This window comes from Micromys minutus (assembly GCF_963924665.1).
Source record: "Micromys minutus genome assembly, chromosome: 6".
NCBI classification, from domain to species: Eukaryota; Metazoa; Chordata; class Mammalia; order Rodentia; family Muridae; genus Micromys; species Micromys minutus.
The window spans coordinates 73,663,861-73,671,932 of NC_137975.1; positions in this window are offsets into that span (position 1 = coordinate 73,663,861).

Below are 8,072 nucleotides of genomic sequence, written 5' to 3' on the forward strand. Positions count from 1 at the left end.
ATCTTCCTCGATTTCCTTCTTTAGAGGTTTGAAGTTCTTGTCATACAGGTCCTTCACTTGCTTAATTAGAGTCACATCAAGGTATTTCATAGTTTTTGTGACTATTGTGAAGGGTATCTTTTCCATAATTTCTTTCTCCACATGTTTGTCCTTTGAGTATAGGAAGGCTACTGATTAGTTTGAGTTAATTTTGTATCCAGCCACTTTGCTGAACTTGTTTATCAGCTGTTCTCTGGTGGAATATGTGGGGTCACTTAAGTACACTATCAGGTCATCTGCAAAGAGTGATGTTTTTACCTCTTCCTTTTTGATTTGTATCCCCTTGATCACCTTTTGCTGTCTAATTGCTCCAGCCAGGACTTCCAGTACTATGTTGAATAGGTAGGGGGAGAGTGGGCAGCATTGTCGAGTCCCTGATTTTAGAGGGATTGCTTCAAGTTTCCCACCATTAAGTTTGATGTTGGCTGTTGGTTTGCTGTATATTGCTTTTATTATGTTTAGGTATGGACCTTGGATTCCTGTTTTTTCCAGGACTTTTAACATGAAGGGGTGTTGAATTTTGTCAAATGCTTTCTCAGATGACCATGTGATTTTGGTCTTTAAGTTTGTTTATATGGTGGATTACATTGATGGATTTCCTTATGTTAAACCATCCCTGCATCTCAGGGATGAAGCCTACTTGGTCATGATGAATGATTGTTTTGATGTGTTCTTGGATTCGGTTTGCAAGGATTTTGTTAAGTATTTTTGCATCAATGTTCATAAGTGAGATTGGTCTGAAGTTCTCTTTCCTTGTAGGGTCTTTGTGTGGTTTAGGTACGAGGGTTATTGTAGCCTCCAAAAATGAGTTAGGTAGTATTCCATCTGATTCTCTTTTGTGGAATATTTTGGAGAGTATTGGTGTTATGTCCACAATAAATGTCTGATAAAATTCTGCACTGAACCCGTCTGGACCTGGGCTTTTTTAGGTTGGGAGGCTTTTGATGACTTCTTCTATTTCTTTAGGTGTTATGGGATTATTTAGATGGTTTACTTGGTCCTGGTTTACCTTTAGGATCTTGTATCTGTCTAGGAATTCGTCCATTTCCTCCAGATTTTCTAATTTTGTGGAGTATAAGTTTTTGTAGTAGGATCTGATGATTTCTTGAATTTCCTCAGTTTCATTTATTATGTCTCCACATTATTTCTGATTTTGTTAATTTGTATACTCTCTCTTTGCCCTCTCGTTAGTCTGGCTAGGGGTTTATCAATCTTGTTGATTTTCTCAAAGATCCAGCTCTTGGTTTTGTTGAATTTTTCAATGGTTCTTTTTGTTTCTATTTGGTCTATTTCTGCCCTAATTTTGATTATTTCTTGCCTTCTACTCTTTTTGGGTGTATCTGCTTCCTTTTGTTCTAGGGCTTTTAGCTGTTCTGTCAAGTTGCTGATGTATGCTCTCTCCAGTTTCTTTTTGGAAGCACTTAGGGCTATGAGTTTTCCTCTCAGTACTGTTTTCATTGCATCCCATAGGTTTGGGTATGTTGTGTTTTTCTTTTCATTGAATTCTAGAAAATCCTTAATTTCTTTCTTTATTTCTTCTTTGACCCTGCTATCATTAAACAGAGCATTGTTACTTTCCATGTGTATGTGGGCTTTTTGTTGTCTTTGTTGTTGTTAAAGACCAGCCGTAAACCATGGTGATCTGAGAGGATGCATGGGAGTATTTCAATCTTATATCGATTGAGGCTTGTTCTGTGTCCAATTTTGTGGTCAATTTTCGAGAAGGTGCCATGGGGTGATGGGAAGAATGTGTATTCTTTTACTTTAGGATGATATGTTCTGTAGATATCTATTAATTCCAGTTGGTTCAAAGTCTCTTAGAGTTTTACAGTGTTTTTGTTCAGTTTCTGTTTCCATGATCTGTCCATTGGAGAGAGTGGGGTATTAAAGTTTCCCACTATTATTGTGTGGGGTGAAATGTACTTTTTGACCTTTAGTAGGGTTTCTTTTATGAGTGTGGGTTCTTTTTTACTTGGAGCATATATGTTAAGGATTGAGAGTTCCTCCTGACAGATTTCCCCAGTAATGAGCAAAAAGTGTCCTTCCTTATATTTTTTGATAACTTTTGGTTGGAAATTTACTTTATTCGATATTAGAATAGCCACTCCAGCTTGCTTCTTGGGGCTGTTTGCTTGGAAGTTTTTTCCCACCCTTTTACTCTGAGATAGTGTCTGTCTTTGTCTCTGAGATGAGTTTCCTGTATGCAGTAAAATGCTGGATTTTGTTTATGTATCCAGTCTGATAGCCTATGTCTCTTTATTGGGGAGTTGAGTCCATTTATGTTAATAGATATCAAGGAAGTTTTTCTATTACCTGCTATTATTGCTTTAGTGGGTTGAGTTGTGTCTGTGTCTTTTTCTTCTTTTGGTTTTCTTGCTTAGGAGTTTTCTTGTTTTTACTAGGATGTATTTCCACTCATTGTATTGGGTTTTCCACCTATAATTCGTTGTAGTGCTGGGTTTGTGGTCAGATATTGGGTAAATTTAGATTTGTCTTGAAATATCTTCATCTCTTCATCTATGGTGATTGATAGTTTTGTTGGGTATAGTAGCTTGGGCTGGCACTTGTGCTCTCTTAGGGTCTGCATGATGTCTGTCCAGGCTCTTCTAGCTTTCATAGTCTCTGTTGAGAAATCAGGTGTGATTCTGATTTGTGTGCCTTTATATGTTACCTGACCTTTTTCCTTTACTGCTTTTAGTATTCTTTCTTTGCTTTGGGTACTTGGTGTTTTGACTATTATGTGTCAGGAGATATTTCTTTTCTGGTCCAACCTATTTGGAGTTCTGAAGGCTTCTTTTATGCTTATGGTCATCTCATTCTTAAGGATAGGGAAGTTTTCTTCTACGATTTTGTTGAAGATATTTACTGTGCCTCTTAGTTGATACTCTTCTCCCTCTTCTATTCCTATTATCCTTAGGTTCAGTCTTCTCATTGTGTCCTGGATTTCCTGGACATTTTGGGTTAGGAGCTTTTTGTTTTTTTGCATCTTCTCTGGCTGTTTTGTTTATGTTTACCATGTTGTCTTCTGCCCCTGAGATTCTCTCTTCAATCTCTTGTAGTCTATTGGAAATGCTTGCTTCTGTGACTCCTTTTTTCTTTTTTAGGTGTTCTACCTCTAGGGTTATCTCTTTTAGTGTTTTCTTTATTGTGTCAATTTCCGTTTTAAATTCCCTCTTCCATTCCTTCATCTCTTTGGTTTTGTTTTCTTCTAGTTCTTTGAGTTCTTTTAGTGTTTTTCTTGTTTCCTTTTTAAAAGCTTCTGATTCTTTTTTCTTTTCCTCCTGTTCTTGTTTAAGTATCTCTATCAGCGTCTTGAGGTATGATTTCAGGTCTGCATCTTCTTTTTCTGGAGTGTTTGGCATTCCAATGTTTGTTGTGATGGGAAAGCTGGGTACTGGTGTTGCCTGGTTGTCTTGGTTTCCTTGGGATATTCTCTTTCGCTTTCCTCTTGCCATCTTGTTGGCAGTGATATGTTCTTAGCTTTCCCTTGTATCTGGTCTATGACCCTGGATCTCCACTGGTCCAGGTGGCGGATGGTCCGAGCCCTGTTCTGCGCCCCAAAGCTGCAGCCGGGTGGAAGTAGGGCGGGGGCACACTTTCTGTGCGCACTCCGCAGAGCTCTCTCTGCTCCCTGGCTGCCCAGATCTCCTACTCACCAGTCTTTAAAACTTTAGGAACTGCTGGTCCGGGTGGCAGATGGACCAAGCCCTCCATTTTCGTTATTTTTGTTGTTTTATTGGAATTATGTTTGTGTGGCTGTCTTCTTTTGGGTTTGTTGAAAGATTACTTTCTTGCTTTTTCTAGGCTGTAGTTTCTCTTTTTGTGTTGGAGTTTTCCATCTATTATCCTTTGTAGAGCTGGACTGGTGAAAAGATGTTGTGTAAATTTGGTTTTGTCATGGAATATTTTGGTTTCTCTATCTATGTTAATTGAGAATTTTGCTGGATATAGTAACCTGGACTGGCATTTGTGTTTTCTTAGGGTCTGTATGACGTCTGCCCAGGATCTTCTAGCTTTTATAGTCTCTGTTGAGAAATCAGGTGTGATTCTGATAGTTCTGCTTTTATATGTTGCTTGAACTTTTTCCTCACTGCTTTTAATATTCTTTCTTTGTTTTGTGCATTTGGTGGTTTGACTATTATATGACAGGAGGTTTTTTTTTCTGGTCCTATCTATTTGAAATTCTGTAGGTTTCTTGTGTGTTTATGGTCATCTTTTTCTTTAGGTTAGGGTAGTTTTCTTCTATAATTTTGTTGAAGATATTTACTGCCATTTAAAGTTCAGAATCTTCACCCTCTTCTATACCTATTATCCTTAGGTTTGGTCTTCTCATTGTGTAACGAATTGTCTGGATGTTTTGGGTTATAAGCTTTCTGCATTTTGGATTTTTTTGGACTGTTGTGTCAATGTTTTCTAAGGTGTCTTCTGCCTCTAAGATTCTCTCTTTCATCTCTTGTATTCTTTTGGTGATGCTTGCATGTATGACTCCTGATCTCTTTCCTAAGTTTTCTAGCTCCACAATTGTCTGTCTTTGTAATTTTCTTATTTTCTTAATTCCATTTTTAGATCCTGGATGGTTTTTGTTTTTTCCTTCTCCTGTTTGATTTTGTTTTCCTATATTTCTTTAAGGGACTTTTGTGGTTCCTTTTAAGGGCTTCCAGTTTTTTTTTTTTAACCTGTGTTTTCCTGTATTTCTTTAACAGAGTTATTTATATCCTTCTTACAGTCCTCTATCATCATCATGAGACGTGATTTTAAATCAGATTCTTGCTTTTCCACTGTGTTGGGGTATCCAGTGCTTGCTGTGGCCTTGGTTGTCCTGGAAGAACTGCACCTACAGATGTTTTTGAACCAGTGTGTTTTGAGCTACACCGTTGATATGCCTGGTTTGAACATGTATCCTCTGCAGGAGCAACAATTATCCCTAACCGTTTTTCCATCTTTCTAGCAGTTGTGTTATTGAACTTTGAAATATTCATAGTATAAATACTTAAATTTCTCAGAAGTGTCTCTCTATTTAGTTCCTGCCTTGGAACTAACTTGGGGTTGAAAAAAAGCAAAAGTCACAGGAGCCAGGAAACTTAAGGTACTATAGTAAGTAGCAGAAATTTTCTTGCTCAGCTAATGACAGGGCTTCAGGGAGAGCACAGAGCTGGCATCCAGGATAGAGATTGCAGAAGGAGCCCTTTCCCCTGGAGGAGCCAAACTCCTTCTTGGTGACATCCTATTATCAGTGAAAGTTGTTGTGACCACAAAGCTTGAGGATGACAATAAATAGGGCCGACTGTGTTGTGGTGACACCCACCCTGAGCCCTGCACAGACGCTGCAGGTGAGTGTCACATCATGTCACAGTGGACTGAAGCTGCCTTTCACCTTCACAGAGGTGCTGTGAGGTCAGGATTGTTAGGGGAGGTGGTTGAAGAGAGGGTCTGTGTTTCTCTGTCCCTGTGAAAGAGGAAGGTGACAACAATATCTAGGGGGAAAGCAGTCTCTCATTCCCACCTGCCATCCAGGATCTTTTCCATGTCCGTGAGGGAGCCAAGTGCAGCTGTGTGTGGTGCACTGAGCCAGAGATGCTCATTACAGCCCAGGCAGGTACAGGAGACATGGGCTGAAATCTCAGCTCTAGTGTAGGGAAGCTTTTTCTCTCTGCAGTTTCTCCAGTGTGTGTGTTTGTCCTCACAGAGTGAGAGGTTCTACTCCACAGTGTCTTATATCAGGTGCCCTTTAGCTTTCTCAGAATGGGGACTTTGCTCTTCTTTTTTATGGTTTCATTTTTCCTGAGTTTCTGTTACCAGACTCAAATGTAACACAGTGAGCAATTACAGAGAATTGTGCAGGAAACTGACATGACACAAAATCCTAGAGCAATGGCTATTAGATCATGTTTAACACTGGGCAGACACTGTCCTACGCACTATGCGCCTCTGCTCCATCCTCACAACACACCGAATGGTACAAAGCATCTTCTCTAAGTTAGTGAATCTCAAAGGGACAAATAAAATGTTCAAATACCAGCATATACCAATTAGGAAAGACAGCATTTAACAGACAGAATAGAGGGTTAAAAAGCTTGAGGTTTTTGGTTACAATTTATCCTTCTCTAGTTTACTGATTTTTCTCTGTCATGTATCTGGACCTTGTATTCAGCCTCTATGGTCCATGACACATTTCTGAAAAAATATACTGAATTGGTTAGTTTCACATAGATTGCTTTTTGTTATTTCTTACATACTGGAGGGATGAGTTTATTAAACATATGTGGAAATATCTCTTCCAAATCCTTGGAAGAGACACATTTGTCTGTTTCTCTCTCTCTTTCTGTCTGTGTGTGTTTGTCTGCATATGTGTGTCTCTGTGTGTGGCATTTTCAACTATATTAACAAGGGTGGAAATCAAAGACAGTTTCATTGTTATAAATTTCGTTATTGTCATCTCAGCAAGCACATTCAGGTATATCTGAAAGCTACCAAATTATAATTAGATTAATGTAGAAGGATTTCAAGTTGAAATAAAGATTTTTTTGGTAAGTTTCTTGACTTGATGGGTAAACCCATGCCAATCACTAAATTGGTCAAAAGGTAGAAGCTCACATTATTGGACAAATGGGAAAGTGCTAGATACTTAGTAAATGTGGCTTCCTAAGTGAATTGGCTTTTCTGTGATACTGAGTTTTATCAATCTTCTGGAAAGAGCCCAGCTCAATGTTTCTCAGAATTGCTTTGCCAAATCATGCCTGTGATTAAAGTGCATTTGTAAAACCAATAACTTCACTGAGCAACCTATACCTTTTGAGCAAGTACTATGCTAATACTTACAGCCTACATACAAACTAGTGTCTCTGAGGCCTGCTCACTGTTCAGTAAAGGGATGGAGAAGATACACAGACAACACAGCCTTCTGAGGAAGGAAAGCTTAAGTGATAAAGCTCTAAGCACATGCTATGACGAATGGGGGTTGGGCAAATATCAGCCCTGGATAACACAGCACGTATTCCTGTGGAAATGTAAGTAAGCACCAATGGCAACATGTCTTTGACGGGGTCTGAAAGTAATTCAAACCTGATTTTGATGTGAATGAGATGTTAAGTTTTGGAGGATGAATAGAAATTAAGGCTGTCATGTGAAGTTCTATTTGTTTTGTGAAGGGTAAAACAAATGAGCTTCAAAGGCTCATTTTATTTTGCTCGAACAAAGTAAAGAAACAGAGCAAAAGACACCATTCAAAAAGTGATTACAGTTAGTGTGAGATACAAGGGGGTCTGGCAGGCCCGAAGGATTTCTGATGGAGAGCATCATTAGGCTAAACCTATCTTAAGACAATTAGGAAGGCATGCCATTTTTAAGACTCTACAAGAACAGTTTTCCTGGAGTTTGGTTGAGGGAAATGTTCCCAGAAGAAAAGGTAGAAGCAGGAAAAATAGGAATAAAAAGAAAAATCACCTTGTATGGATCTACCTATGCAGATTGAGAACACAATTTTTTTTTTCTTTACCACACTTAGTCCCATCTTGAGGCCAGTGATCTCAACCTTCATATCCAGTCATTAACCTTTGTATAATTTATGGGGAAAAGGAGATACCATATTATCTCCCCCAAGAAACTGGTCCACTTCACTAAGCACTAAGAAGCAGAAAACATTTTATTCGTTCAATCTCATTTAAGTGATAGTTGTGTATGGGCAGTGAAGAGGGCCAGGATAAAGCTCAAATGCAGTCCAGTATCCTGAGCTCACACTGGGTGTGATGAAGAGGAAGGAAGGAGCCGGACAGGCTAATACTCAGGACTGTGTGTTGGTTTGAAAAAGAGAAAATGATGTCGTGCATTTAGCTTTTGTCTGGGAAGAGTATGGTCATATGAAGTTGAGGGATGGATGTTCATGAAAGGCAGGAAACTATCAGGTTTAGGTCGTGATTATAGCCATCACCATTTCCATGGAATTAAACAAACAAACAAACCCAAAACACCCCAAACAAACTAAAAAGAAGAGCAACAACATGGTCAAGTATCATGATGTAAAGTGCCACATGTGT